The sequence below is a fragment of the Numida meleagris genome, chromosome 20 (genome assembly GCF_002078875.1).
Source record: "Numida meleagris isolate 19003 breed g44 Domestic line chromosome 20, NumMel1.0, whole genome shotgun sequence".
Lineage (NCBI taxonomy): Eukaryota > Metazoa > Chordata > Aves > Galliformes > Numididae > Numida > Numida meleagris.
This window is the reverse complement of record NC_034428.1, coordinates 3,103,092-3,117,792: the sequence shown is the minus strand read 5'-3', so window position 1 is coordinate 3,117,792 and position 14,701 is coordinate 3,103,092. Positions and strand designations below refer to the sequence as shown.

General features: G+C 50.6%; 1 long non-coding RNA gene across 1 annotated transcript in view; it reads left to right on the top strand.

Moving 5' to 3' along the window:
• Positions 1-14,701, top strand: part of LOC110408556 — a 49,488-nt gene that overhangs the window by 15,866 nt on the left and 18,921 nt on the right. The window contains exons 6-9 of the long non-coding RNA XR_002444423.1: positions 1,566-1,693; positions 2,582-2,815; positions 3,699-3,781; positions 5,825-5,931. This is a non-coding gene — a long non-coding RNA (uncharacterized LOC110408556). The remainder of the gene's footprint in view (positions 1-1,565; positions 1,694-2,581; positions 2,816-3,698; positions 3,782-5,824; positions 5,932-14,701) is intronic.

The window sequence follows — 14,701 nt, the reverse complement described above, 5'->3', positions numbered from 1 at the left end:
ACTCTCAAACATTTTCAGCCATTTTAGAGGAGCAATAAAAGCAAGAAGATAGCCAGAAATCAACTTAATCTCCTTAAATATCGGGGAGGAATGAGCTTCCCTAGCGCCTTCCACCCTTGTCTCTCTCTTATCACGAAGGAGGAACCGTGCTGGCTTGCTGGAAAGAAAAACAGGAATGGGGAGATGGCAAAGCCTCCCCGTCATCCCTCACCATCCCTGGGTCTGCCAGGAAGCCCCCCAACCCCCCCGTGCTGTGTGGGATGGCTGCTGGCTGCGTGGCCGTGCCCTTGGCTGCCAGCCGTGGTGGGCAGCCTGCGCTTCCCCCTGCATGGGCGGCCGCCCAGGGGGGCAGGGGGGGGTCCCAGCAGTCGTGGGCAGAGCCAGGGGGGGCTGGGCTGAAGCTGCCCCAGCCAAGTGTTGGGCCTGGGGAGGGAAGGAAGGCTTTCTTCTGCTCCGGCGGCGCTTCTCTAATGTGTTTACACAAGCTTGCAGGGAGTGAGTGTTTACCGCTGAAAAATAGCGCTCTTGGTCCCCCCCCCCCATTCCTCTGGATTGCAAGATCTGTATGTTTAAAACGTCCAGACCAGCGTAGGAGCAGAGACTCAAAAAGATCGAATTCTGAGAGAGAAAATCCTTTTACTCAGCGTGCGTGTGGCTTGCCGTGGCGCTGGGAACCTACCCGTATAAAAACCAGCTCCCAGTTCTTCCACATCCTCCCCCTTCCCTGGGCTCTGTCCTTGTTCTTGGCTGGCTCCTGCCCAGCAGAGCCCAGGCAAACTTCTGTCCCCATGCCCCCCCCCCGAGCCCCAGGAGGCGCAGGCAGCTGATGTCCCTGCTCCGGAGCAAGGAAGCCAGAGCACGCCCCAGGAAATCTGCGCAGGATTAGCACCTGGATGGTTTGTTCTGGTCACAGACATGCTGGTTTCTCAGCCAACATCCGAACAGAGCCCTGAGTGATAGGGCTGCATGGAAGACGCAGGTATTTCTGGTGCTGGTCCTACTCCATTAAGCTCAGCAGTAAATTTCTTTGGCAGAGGAATGAGATCTAACCAAATATTTTCTTTGGGCTTGGTTCTCTTTTCATTAGCTTTGTTTTAGGCAGAACTGATGTAAGCAAGAGAAGAAATAATTTTTTTGTCTGTTTCTTTTAGAATCTTTTTGCCGTAGAATTATTCAGTTTACATGCTGATTCCTGGTCGCAGACTGAGATACCTCCAACAGATGTCCTAAACTTTTTTTTGGGTGCGATCTTTCTGCATTCTTTACAGCAGAAGTAGGAGATAATGGGGTTGGAATGTCTTCTTGATTGTGCATTTTAGTTCTTTGTCAGGCGGGGTAAAACTCCAGCTAATCCTGCCATAAATTTAGGTATTCCTAATCCTCCAGTATTCCCACTTTTGTTCAGGCATTAGGTATGTGGTCCGTCCTGTGCCAGAAAAAGAAAATAAAAACTGGGGACTATAAGCAGCTATATTAACAAAGAAAAAAAAAATACAAGCTGCCCTGTATTGCTCAAGTTCAGATGGTTTTAATAACTCTCCCCTGTAACCTGTCTGGCTGTGCAGTCCTTGTGCAGGAAAATGGAGATGTGGGAGTGCACAATGTCCCTGTTGTGGTGACTGACTCCATGCAGCGGTGCTTGCTCTGCCTTCTCTGGGCAGTGCCCCAGGAAGGGTTTACATCTCTGCCCTTGGTAAGTGCAGTAGGATTGAGCAGCCCCCCCGGGTGCTCTCCCCCAGCAGGACGGCCCTATGAGCCATGCTGCTGCTGTGCCTTCCTGGCTGATGGGGGCTTGCAGGCTGCTGCGAGGAGACCACGGCCACGCAGCCCCAGCTTGGGTTTTTATAAGCACCAAAATAGACAATGGGGGGAAAAAAAGTAGAAATAAACAAGCTGGCTGTTTTCGATTAGGAGCAACCCTACTCAGCCTGCACCACAGGCGCTCGTGTTTGCTTAGCAGTACAAATCATTAATCCTAGGAGAATGGATTCCTGGAGCAGGATAAGACTGCAGGGCCTCTTACTTGCTCCCATGGGTCCGATTCTGGTGGGCTCTGCTTGCTGGCATGTGCTAGGGGTGAAGCCTGTAGTGTCAGTGGAGTGGTCACTGGGCAGTTCTGGATCAGGCTGTGGGAGCTCACTCCCTTCTGTATGTGGGTGTTGTAAGCTAAGCTTATGGGGCTGCGTGTGAATTCATTCATCAGAATGACCAGCCTGACTGGCCTCATCGCTGCAGTTTTATGGGTGTCATCTGCAAGCTGTACCAAAGGCCTATGAAGCTGGGCTTTCTTGACTGTATTCCCAGCTTCTCCAGCAGCTCCACACAGGCCTCTGTGCACCTGAAGCATGGGGACAGCATCCCTACCTGCCCGATGGGAATGAGCATTGGGCTGAGAAGCGTCCGCGCTGTGAGATGCCCACGTGAAGGACGTAGCCATGAACAATTCCCACTGCTCTCACTAGGCCCTGCTAACGGGAGGGAGAAGCATCCCTACGCTGCCTTGCTTTAAACAGGGCACAGCCTGATGCGCAGGCAAAAACGCAAACCCTACAGCTTGTTTCTTTTCTCTTTTCCCCTGCAGGGAACCTGGCCCTGATCCTGCTGTCGTGCTGGTGCCGAAGAGCAAATCCGGCTGGTGTCAGAGGAGCTGCACTGACATCAATCTGCTGTAAGCAGGGATATCATGGGGCCTTGTGTTGGACGTTTTCCACCTTCCAGGGTGAATGGGTGGATGTTCTCTCAAGCAGACAAGCCTCAGCATGCACAGTTATTCTTCCTAGATGGATGTCGCTATCCGTAGCAGGCAACTTTGCTGGTAATTATCGTGATTTCTGATAATTATTATTGACGATGGTAATACGTTGTCACAGAACTTGTCCTGTGGCATTCTGAATTGTTGCAGACTTCCTGCAGAACAGGCAGGCCCCTCTAGTGAGGAACTTTCCAGGTAGCAGAGGAACTCGTGATAAATAATGTCTGTATATCCAACCAGATCGAGATGTGAGTGCAGAAGGTCAAGCTTGCTATTCTGCTTTCATACCATTTCTCCAGACGCTCCCGTGATAATAAATAATAATGACTACCTAATTAACTGTAAGGCATAATAGCAGCTTTCATCCCAGATCTTAACAGCTCTTTGAGAAGCGGATTTTGCCAATGTGGGGCTGCAGCACAGGGGATGAACAGCTTGATTTTTATCAGACAGTGCTGAGCTTGCCAGAGGGGCACGCAGGGGAGCGTGGAGCAGAAGGGGCTGAGTTTGTGCTTCTTGCAGCACTGTCCAGTGCCTCAATTTTGAGAGTGGTTGTGCCACACAGACTCCAGACATCCTTCCTTCCCACACTGTGCTTTCTTGGCTGCCTTTCTTTTTCTCATGTGGTCTTCCAGGCGTATCTTTGAGACAGATACACCTAGAAACTTAGATCCGGTTGTAGAGGTTTCTTCATTCTGAGCAAGACGTTGTGTTCCCAGCTCGCAGGGCAGCCTTGCACCTGGAAACTGCAAGAGCAGGAATGCTCTGAGCACGGTGTGCACTGATGCACCGCTCACACGCAGCCGTGCAGGCAGCAATGCGCAGAGTGTCTTGAAACATTTGCAAGATTAAAAGAAAATTTTTACTGCTGGTCCTGTCTAGACCGTTGTGTTTTTGAAAAACACATGTGCAAGCAGCTTATCTAAGACAAATGTGTTTGTTTTAGGTTTTTCCTCCCCCTCACTATTTCTGCCAAGAGGACCGGAGAGCTGTGGTCAGTGGCACCGCCGAGGGACACGTGGAATGACAGTAAGTCTGCTACAGCAAATATTGCAGTCGTTTCCAACAAAGGCAAAACAAATCCCGCGTCGTCAGTGGCACTGCAGGTCAGGCACGAAGCTGTGCCAGCTCCCACAGTCCGAGTAGGAAAAGAAACCCAAGCAGTGCAGAGAGATGGCAGTGATGGCTGAGCGACCAGCCGGAGGCTTCTGATCACCTTATTGCATTCTGCGTGCAGTGAGTAGTGAAGCAAAAGCTCTCAACGAGGGAAAGCAAGGGAGGGAATTGCTGGAGGAAGACAAGGATGGGAGGAGAGGGAGAAGCTTCTCTCTTTGTCCATAAAGCTGGCGACTTCCTTGCTTGGGAAATGAAGGCCCTCTGACCCCTGGAGTCTTTTCCCCCCAGTTCAGACAGTGTGTGGATGTTCTGCCAGACTTTGCTGCACCCGTTTGGTACCTATAAAGCTTTTACATTCAATTCTATTAGGTTGGCTCTTTCCCAAAGACATTAAATGCACATAAGAAATAAAAGCCTTTTGCAGCGCTGGAGCCATTCATACCTTGGGAAGTCCTAGAGCTTCGTGAGTGGAAGTCAGAGGGACAACCTTCCCAGCAAGGCGTCCTTCAGGAGACCTTTTCCCATAGGAAAGCCATTTGCCACCAAAATACCTGGGGCAGCAAAAGGGAGAGTGATGGGATGAGCAGGGTATGCATGGGGAGGGCTGTCTGCTGGATGGTGAAGTGCTAGGAGCAGAAGAATGCGCAGTGTGTGTGCCTAGCAACAGTGGGGGAAGAAGAAATATTTACAGACTGGCCTTAATTGGTAGAGTGACAAGGAGCATCCATGGAGGGGAAGAGTGGTAAGCAGCATTAAATAATACCGTGTACCTGGAAGCCCACCAGCGTTTTATGAGGAAGCAGCTCCTCCCAGAGGGGCTGTGCAAGTGTTCCCAGCTTCCCAAGCTGCACATGGGGGGGAATTCCCATGGTTGCATTGCTCGCACGTGTCGGAGCCTGGAAGAGCTGTGTGTGTTAGGTGTGATGTTCTCAAGGTGCAGCAGGCCCAGAAATGCTTCCCTCCATGCACGGGTAAGATCCTGTGATTAAAAATGCACCCACAGAGAGGAAAATAAAAACTACAGCCCAGAAGCTCCTTGCAGAAAGATATTTATGTCCTAAGCTGTAAGACTAGCCGAGCTCCCCTAACGAAACAGCAGTAACAGAATTTAGCTGTTGGAACCCAGAGACGCATTGTTCTGATTTAATAATTAATGTGGAGTTAATTGATGCTTTTACTGAACTGAAACAGGACAAAAGAGACCTGCCGGCCTGGACGCCATGCTGCTCTGAGAACAAGTTCGTTCCGTTCCCCCGTGCCCCCCTCTGCTGCATGCTGCTCCCATTGCCTCCCCCCAGAGCAAGGGAATGTGACTGAGCAGAGCTTCCCTGCTTCCCTCTCCTGGGCCACTGCCTGGCAGCAATTTGCCATTTAGGCACTGGCTTGGGAAGTTCCTGAGCCACGCTGCAGTCACAAAGGATGCCTCCAAAAGGCAGCGGAACAGACAGAGGGAGAGGCAGGGAGAAGCTGGCTCCATGTTATCTTCAAGAAAGTAAATAACGGCCTGAGTTTGTGACTTAAAACGCAGCGCTTTAGAAATTAAGAGTGGTGCAGCACATATCCAGAGCAAGATGGCTCAGAGCAAGATCTGCCCCCGGTTCTGGCCCATGCAGTCTCTGCCTTTGGTCTGTGTTCCATGGAAAAGTACATCCCAGCTTTCAGCCTGCTGACGTACTCGGATGTGTTAGTGCAAGGTGGGGGGGTTCTGCTCATCCAGAAAGGGCAGGAGAAGAGTTCTGAGAAGGAACGCTCCCCTCTCTTGATTCTCCTGTCCTTCCTTTCACCCCTCTGGGGCAGGATTGCTGCTGCTTTCCTTCCACCCGTTGTCTCCTACCTAGAAACTGGAGCAACAGCAACAATTGCTGAAGTCCACAGCACTGTTCCCATTTAATAACTGCTCTTCAGTGGCTGCCTCAGAATTGGAGTCTTTGCTTAACTCTTTCCTTTATTCTCTAGGTGTGCCAAGGCAGTGAGCGGAAAGCTCCAGTCTGGAGCTCCAAAAGCTTGCAGAAGCAAAGCTCCTCTGTACCACGGACAGCGTTGGGATCACCAGCAGGAAGGAGGTGGGTGACACTTGTCTCTCACTTGGGGTTCGGATGGTCTCTCTGGAGATAGGAATGCTGGAACATTGGGTCCTTTTCCCTCCAAATAAACAGGGGGACAGAAGGGATTGCTAAGCTTGAAGGAAGTGCTTTTTCACCACTGTTTAGTCCACAGAGCCACGTCCATAGCTCTAAAAACCACCTGGGATGTCTTCCCCAGTGTATGTGCTGTCCTTTGAACTCCTCCTTCCACATCTCCCTGGGGTCTTCGTGCTGGAGACATTCATTAACCACCCTAGGTGTTGACCTGCTCTTTCCTATGTCTGAATACACATTTAAAAGATGAAGTGTATTGTATATGTACTACAAGACAAGCACACATGCAGTCCCCACTTCTACTACCCATGAACTGGAAGGAGTTAGGGAATGCTTCCAGTGTTGGAATTTACAGAGAAGCATGATGGCAAACTGCTGCCACGTGCACTGGAGGTGTTGTTTTGGGATCCGGTAGCATACAGGACATACACGTTGGTTATGGGATGGGGACTGTCTGCATAGAATTTAGGGGCTGCTGGCCCACCTGGCAGGGGTTTGGTGAAGCAGAGTGGAGATGTCACATTGCCCACTGGACAGAAGCGTGTCCAGCATCAGGTTCCTTAAATAAACTGCTAAGTACATTAGTCATGGATTTCAGCAGGTTGAAAAAGGGAGAGAAAGAGGAAAGACGATGAGGAATATAATTACACATTCCTTTAGGGTTTTGTGAACAGGGGGTGTATATACAGGTACATCCCTCTTTATTAAAAAGGGTTTTTTTTGCACATGAGTTTATGATGCGTACGTGGCTCAAAGAAAAGAGGAAAGAAAGGTGCGTAGGGTAAGGATCTGTTTGTGGTCATTTTTTGCCAAGGAAACTAATTTAAGTGAAATAAATAGAGAAACTGCAGCCGTGGAATATTGTTATTTATGTGCAATCCCATAGTAGCCAGAAGCCCATCTTTTTTAATATCGCCAGCTCCTCTGGAGATCTATCGATCCTGCCTTTGGGTGAGTTGCAGTTGGTGCTGCTCTAGCTTTGTTGCCATTGAAGATAATAAGACGGCCTGATTCTGTCCGTGGCGTGCTGGCGTCTATAGGAACGGAGTTATGCCAATACCAGTGGTTTCAGAAAATCATTTCCAAGCGTGTGCCAAAGCCCCGCAGGGCTGGCCGCCCAGAAACACCGAAATTAGAAGAAAAGAATGACTCCATTGATCCAGCTTCTAACCCGTTCATTGTCTGACCTTAGGCAACTCATTTAATTTCTCTGTGCCACAGTTTATCTGTCAATAAAATAGGGATAATATCTATTTATCTCTTACAATAGGTTGGAAAATCTAATTTAAAAAAAAAAAAGAAAAGAAATGTTAGCAGTGAGCTTTTGATCCTGTAAGAGCGGGCAGCGAAGGGCGGTATTATTTACAAATTCACGTTTTCTCTTTCACGGAACTGACATTGTCACCGTGCTGTCTGGAATTAAACTGATGCTCCATAGTTCCCTGAAACAGAACTTGGCAGATTTCCCTCCCGTGCTGATGGGATTCTGCAATTGGAGCTTCCCTCTGGTTTGCTTGGGCAGTTGAATGGATTGGGTTTGGGCGTGCAGCTCCAGGTGGGACGCGCTGCACGCTGCATGTTGTGCATTGCACCGTGGGTCCTCCCTGGGCTGGGCATAATAGGTGCAGCCCTGGGGGCTGAGTAAGTGGCCCCTGGCTGGCTCCTGGCGTTCTGTAGGTGATGCTGTGGTTCTGGGACAAACACACACCAACAAATTCCAGGAACAGACTGTTATCAGCTGGAGCTGAGGTGCAATCAGGGCCTTCCTGGGGCTGCAAGTCTCCTTCTCAAGGTCCCCCAGACCTTACACAGAGCCCAGAGGGCACGTGTGCACCAAAGGGAAACAGGCAGAATCCCACCAGGCACAGAGGGAGAATTCAATTCAGGCTCTGAAACACCCAAAAGGGGATTAATAACCGTAATTAAAAAAAAAAAAAAAAAAAGAAAGAAAGAAAGAAAATAAATCTCCCGTCCATTAGAAAATCCTTTGCTTCCCCGCAGGAGAGAGGAGACGGGGAGCTGAGCAGAATGCGGGATGCAAGAGCAAACTGCAGCCCAGTGAATTAGTCTTAACTATAGCGAAAACAGCGCTTGTGTAAATGAGGCCCCTCAGGGCCGATAACCGAGCAGTAAAATGTTACAGGAGGGAAGTAAGTCAGGGCTATAAACCTGGGAAGTCAGGACTGGGTAGCCAGGATCTGGAGCATAAAACAGGCGAGATTAAAGGGTGACAAATGAGGGCTGGGAAGGATGCACGGATCCTGGCTGGCCTGAGGATTCTCGTTCCTCTGAAGATGGGCTTGTTCCTCTGAGTACTGCCCGGCACCAGAAAATGGGCGAGATGCCCGCTGAGAACTGGAGGGTGGAAGAGTGAGCGATGGATGATAAATAAAAGAAGGGAATGTAATCAAATCAGCATTGAGTCTATTTGATTTAGGAGGACACCAATGAACAGAGAAGGGGAAGAAGGCGGCAGGGTGGGAGTTGCTGTTGGATGGGACTGTAGCTTGAGTGAGATATAGCGCAAGCCCTAAATTATCATCATCATTATTTTTTGGCTGGGTTGTGTTGTGACATCAATACCAATTTACACTCTGGGTGAATAGCACTTACTACCTTCTTGTCTTCATAAATTGTGCATTGTCCTTATTTATTTGCCTCCCCGTCCCCTTCCCCTCCTCCTGCATTGCCTCCCTCCACCTGCTGCTGGGGACGGCGTATCCTTGCTGCGTCCTTGAGCTTGGCATTTAACCCCAGTGCAGAACCCTCACCTCCAGGTATGGGAACACTCTGTATCCTTTGTTGAGAGGAGGATGGCGTGCACAAAGGGAGATGTTACTCTCAATAGACCTGTTAGCAAGCGCTTCTCTGCTCATCAGGCAGCTGCTATTTATCTTTGTGATGGTGGTGGTTCTCCTGTCTAGCTGCGAGCAGACATGTTGACTGTTCTGAGTCAAAGCCTTCCTCCTGGCATCATGTGCCATGCGTTCAAAGGTCGTAATTTTTTAGGCTTGCTTTCTGCCCAAATTTACGAAGCGGCCTCACGTTGTGAAGCGCCACGAAAGGGTTGCTGTGGCATCACGAGACGTCTTGAAACCTACCTTCAAGCATGGAAGAAAGCAGGTCAGTCACATCACGGCAACCTCAGCAGTGCCTGGAAGCAGGTCAGCTATTTTTGATATGTCCACAGGACAAAGCTGCTCAATCTTCTCCCTGCGCCGACTCAGTTCGAATGGAGGAAGCATGCTGCAGGCCAGTTGCCTTCCCAGGGCATCCCTTCCATGCCTGTTGTCATGTTAAAAAGGCACTGAGTCTGTTGCTTTTGTTGGAGTGGAACGTAGCAGCGGAAGGGGAACAACTGTCACAACAGCCACCACGTTACCTTCGGTAACCGCCAGATATCCCTCGCTGCTGCTCAAAAAGAGCAGAGCTGCAGAGGCAGAGCTCCTCCAATTGCATTGAGGAAAGTGTATTTTCTTCTGCAAATCTGTGTTGGAATTATCATCCTACAGAAAACAAGGCAGGGAGGAAGGAAGCGGAGGGGGGGGGACTAAAGGTTCCACGGGTTCAACCTTGACAGCCCAGTGTCTAGCAGGGAGCCCTGCAGAAGGCGTGCAGCTCTTCATAGCACACTGCCTGATCTGGCTTTTCTTTGTTTCGTATCTTTGAATACACACAGAAGGAGCAAAACAAATGCCCAGGACAGTGCAGTACTTCATCCTACAGGCTGTCTTCTAGCTGGTGTGACTTCTGGCTTTTGATATCAATTCCCACTCTGTGGCTTTGTAGGAGGAAGGTGCTCTGTAACCACGAGCAAGAGTTACGGAAGGAGAGAAAACTGATTTGGGAAGCTGAGAAACTATTGTTCTGTGCAGAGATGCACTGGTTTTCACTGCTGGTTTACAGCAAACTGCTGGATTTTACACCAAAGGAGCTGAGTTGTGCACATGTTCTGCTGCTCTGCCTTTGTGACTGGGTCAGTGACTAAATGGAGTAGACAAAGGCCATTTGGAAAGCGAAGGTGCGCCAAGTTCCTTTTTCAGTTTCATTTGAAATTCTGATATAAATTAAACTGAAACAAATCTGGTTGAAAACGGAAAACCTTTCTCAGTGGTTTGAAATCACACCTTTGTCTGGTTTTGGGAGCCTGCTTTGCAGAGAGGAAAACGGATTCAGGTGATGCATGAAGAAGCCTGATGCTGGTGCCGGCCCGGAGGAAGCAGGCAAAGGAGGGAAAGGCTACAGAACAAAAGAGAAAGAAATGACCTTATTTGGGGCTAGCAGATTTAATCATCTCTGATAGAATTACAAGCGAGGAATCTACATGCTCATCTCTTTCCTGCAAAGACTTATTTTCTTTTCCTCTCCACTCTGCCTTCTCCTGCAGGGAGTCAGTATGTAGACATTCTCTGAGGACAGCAGCTGCGTGATGGAACCCTCGCTGTCGGGTCGTGCCCTCGCATAATACATTATAAGGCAGTGGGTTTGAATATGCTTAACCCTGTACAGGTGCACGGGGAGGAAGAGGGAGGCAAAGAACTTTTTTCCTCCGTGCAGGGAGGAGGCAGCAGCTCTGAAGCTCCTCTCACACGCTCACAGTGCCCTGAGAATCTAGCCCAGCGTGGGATGGAGCATCACCCCAAGGGCTCCTGGGGAGCACCTGCTGGGGGTGAGTCCTCCTTTCACTTTCTGACCCCCCCTCTTGGGCAGAGACTCGCAGCCAGACCTTCTCCTAAAGCACGGAGTTGCAGTAATGCAAACGAATTGCCAGGATGCAGCAAGGAAAGCTGGAACACCTGCCGGTGGTGGAGCAGCTCCTTTATTTCCATTTTCTGCCTGCAGGAAAGTGGAGTAGAAATGAAAATGCCGAGGAGCGCTCGCAGCCCCCCAGGCTGCAGCTGTGGGATGGAAAGATTTGGGAGTTGACTGCTGGCTGTGTGGTTGGTTTGATTTGGGGCATGCAGGAGATGTCGATCTCCCCGGTGCCCCGTGCAGAATAACGTGCCTTCCCTCAGACATCACTTTAGTGAACAGTCTGGGCAAATATTGGGTAAAACCTGCTATGTTTGATTTCCCTGGGCCTCGATTTCCTGCTTCTTGTGCCTCTTGTAGGGGATCTCCCTAGAGATAATGATGGGAGAGCGGTGTCATTCCTGTCTTCATTGACGCCATCGACTTGGACAAGCATGGCAGAATAACCTGGGCAGAGGAGGTGGTTCGGAGAACAGCAGATAACCCCCCCTGAAAAAGAAAGGCATAAAAAAAAAGAAAAAGCCATCAGGTTCATGGCTTAATTTCAACTGGAGTTACAGAATAATCACTCTCCCGATCTGACTGCTAGATCTCAGCCCACCCAATTGTTCTGTGCACGAATGACCCCATTGCATGCACGCTGCTCGCCAGTCATTCTGGGCTGGATGAAACCCTCGTGCCCTGCTCCTGCAGTCAGTGCTCAGGGCTTTGCTGGTGGAGTTGTCTAGTTCCATCGGGGTGGAGGTGTTTGGAAAGCACAAGCATCTGCATCAGACTTGGGATATTAATGAATTCCATGGCATGGTTCATTGGCTTTGATGCAAAACGCTCCTACAATACTAAAAATGTGGGGCATTAAATGAGATATCTGGAAGGAGTGGATTTGTTTGTACATATTCTGTCGCACTGTTATTTGTATAAGCCACGCTGCTTGAAGTTCTCTCCGGCACCAAGTATTTCAGGACATTCATTCCTTAGACTGCATTTATGATGTTTGCAACACACAGAAGAACGGTCTACATTTTGCATGCAGGAATTTGAGGCTGGGGCCCCGAACTGGGTGACCACGAGGAGGACGCTTTGCCTTCCTTCCCCGGGCACCGCCTGCTGCTGGATGCTGGGCTCCTGCGCAGCGACGTGACCCAGGGGCACGTTGCCACCCGTGAGCAAAGCAAAGCATTGGGACAGAGGTGATGAACACCCAGCAGCCCGTGCTGCTGCTGCTGCTGCCGTGAGGATGCCGTTCAGCTCCGTGCTGCTAATCCTGGGCTCTGACGGACACACTTCTCCCTCCTGCCCTCCTGGTGACCTCAACCCGATCCGGAGGAGCGGCTCCTCGGGGAGGTCAGGGATCATTCATGCGGTGTCGTGCTGTGTCATTCACCGTGAGCGACGGAACCGCGGTGATGGATGGGGAAGGGTCAGTCCGAGCCCCAACCCCAGGAACCAATCCCAGCGCCCACCTCTGTGCTGCACGATGGCAGGAGAAGGTGGGAAGCAACTCCTTTCTTCCCATCTCCTCTTCATTTTCTGAGGCAGCCCTCCTGAGCCATCTCGGATCCTTCCCCTGTACCCGTGTAACCGAAGCCATGTAGTTTCTTTTCTCTAAGCCGTGCATCAGGATGGTGTAGCTGCGTCCTTTTAAGGTTGTACTGATAGAACGCTTCTGATAAAATCACATTCCTCTCTCCCAGACGTGGTTTGCTGAGGGAACCTCCTGCAGGCCCTACCAGCGCTGGGGGGTGAACCTGGCTCCCACCTTTGGCCTCAGTGCTCCTGACCCGAGGCGGGGGGGTAGGGCTGCCTCGCAGAGGCCGGCTGGCAGCAGGCTCCATGGGTAGGCGAGTTTCCTGATGAGGTGTGAAATCCACCGCCCTTCCTCAGGCAAAGTTCTCAGTGAAGTCAAGGAGAGCCGTGCCAGATCTGCGCTGTCAGGGCTCCTGCTCCTCGCTGGCTTCTGCTTGCACAGCTGCATGACTGCAGTTCTCCACTCCCTGCTGTTTCTCAATCCCCCCCCCTTGGCAGGGCCAGCAGCGCCGGGATGCACCCAGGTGCAATTAGCCCAGATCCTGCGGGGAAGTTCTCCTGCCTCACCTCCTCTTCCTCACGCTTCCATCATTCCCAAACTGCGTAAAATTTGAGGATAAAATAAAATATGGCGGGCATTTAGTCCACAATACGGACTAAGGGCGCCTTAAGGGAAGCAAACCTAACTCAAATGGCAGATAGTTCTGTCACTGGAGAATTAGCAATCTGAAATAACCCCCCTTTTTTTTTTTAATTTCTGGTGGCGGTTGGCATGGCAACAAGTGTAGGTCCTTCTCCTCACACCTTCATAACCCTGTGGAAGGCAGCGGGACCCTGCGGGAGGGCTCTGGAAAACAGGCTCACGCTATCTTGCTTTTATCCTCCACAACGTACCTGATTTTGCGGGTGAATTTAACTCAGAAGAAAGTCTCTCCTGAAGTAGTGCCTGAGCTCAGCAGGTGGATGCAGGGGTGAGGTGAAGCACTGGCAGGTGTGGCAGCTCCTTGCACGCCATCTGCTTCTGTGTGCTGCAGAACGATGAGATCAAGTGCTGGAAGCGTGCACAGCTCTCACTGATGGGCGTCCTGCCAGCACTGCACGCAGCCTGCACAACCCCAGGGCAATATCAGGTAGAAGGACATTGATTTTTGCCCCCTTTTTGGACGGGCATTCTGAGTCCATCCAATACCTTGTAGAGATTGCTCCGTTTCATTTCCTCAGCAATGCAAACTCGAGAGAGAAGGCATCTCCTCCTCGAGGTGACTTGATGAGATGGGGCCAAACGCTGTCGTTTGGTGATGGGAGGTGATGGCATTTCACTGCAGTGCCATGGCGTGAGGCACAGTCTGTCTTGCCCATTCCAAAATGATTTCCAGGAAGGCAAAAGTGAAAGTGGGAGGACCATCACGATAAATGAGCGACATGTTTAGCTGTTGTGTCAAAAGCAGAAAAATCCCTTCATCTTATGTAGGATATATTTGTTTTAGTGTTGGAAAATGAATCCTGAAGGAGGACATCCCCTCTGAGACCTGTCAGGTCAGACGGGGGGGTGATGAAAACATGCTCCTCATCCGTGGGGCTGCATTGGATCTTCTGAGTAAGGGAGATGCTGACAGAGGGACGAAGACACACAGAGGGGGAACAGTTCCCATCACCTTCCCAGGAAATAAATGCACGTCTCTGGGAGGGAGCTGGTCTGTGCTGGGATGTTCTCAACACTGAATGTAGCCCGTGCACTGTGCCCTAACGCATCTGGGCTGCAGGGAGGGGAGGGCACCGTGTATCACACTGTCTGATGTTGTCGCCCTGGGAATTCCTGTAGCTTGGTTGTAGCATGCACAGAGGGGAAAAGTCTGGCGCAGTGCTCTCCTTTTCCTTCTCCTTTTTCCTTCCTTCTTCTCCTTTTCCTTTCCTTCCTTTCTTCCCTTTCACTTTCCCTTTCCCTTTCCCTTTCCCTTTCCCTTTCCCTTTCCTTTCCCTTTTTCCTTCCCTTCCCCTCCCCTCCCCTTCCCCTTCCCCTTTCCCTTCCCTTTCCCTTTCCCTTTCCCTTCCTTCCCTCCCTTCCCTTTCCTTCCCTTTCCTTGCCTTGCCTTGCCTTCCCTCCCCTTCCCCTTTCTCCTTTCCTTCCCCCTTTCCCTTCCCCCTTTTTCCTTTCTCCTTTTTCCTTCCCCCTTTCCCTCTATCCTTCCCCTTTTCTCTTCACCTTCCCCTTCCCCCTTTTTCCTTTCTTCTTTCCCCTCCTTTTCCCTTTTTCCTTTCCTCTTTTCCTTCCCCCTTTTCCTTTCCCCTTTTCCTTCTCTTTTTTCCTTCCCCCTTTCCCATCTCCTTTTTCTTCCCTCCTTTCCTTCCCCCTACTCCTTTCCTCTTCTCCCTTTTCCTTCCCTTTCCCTTCCCCCTTTTCCTTTCCCGCTTGGGC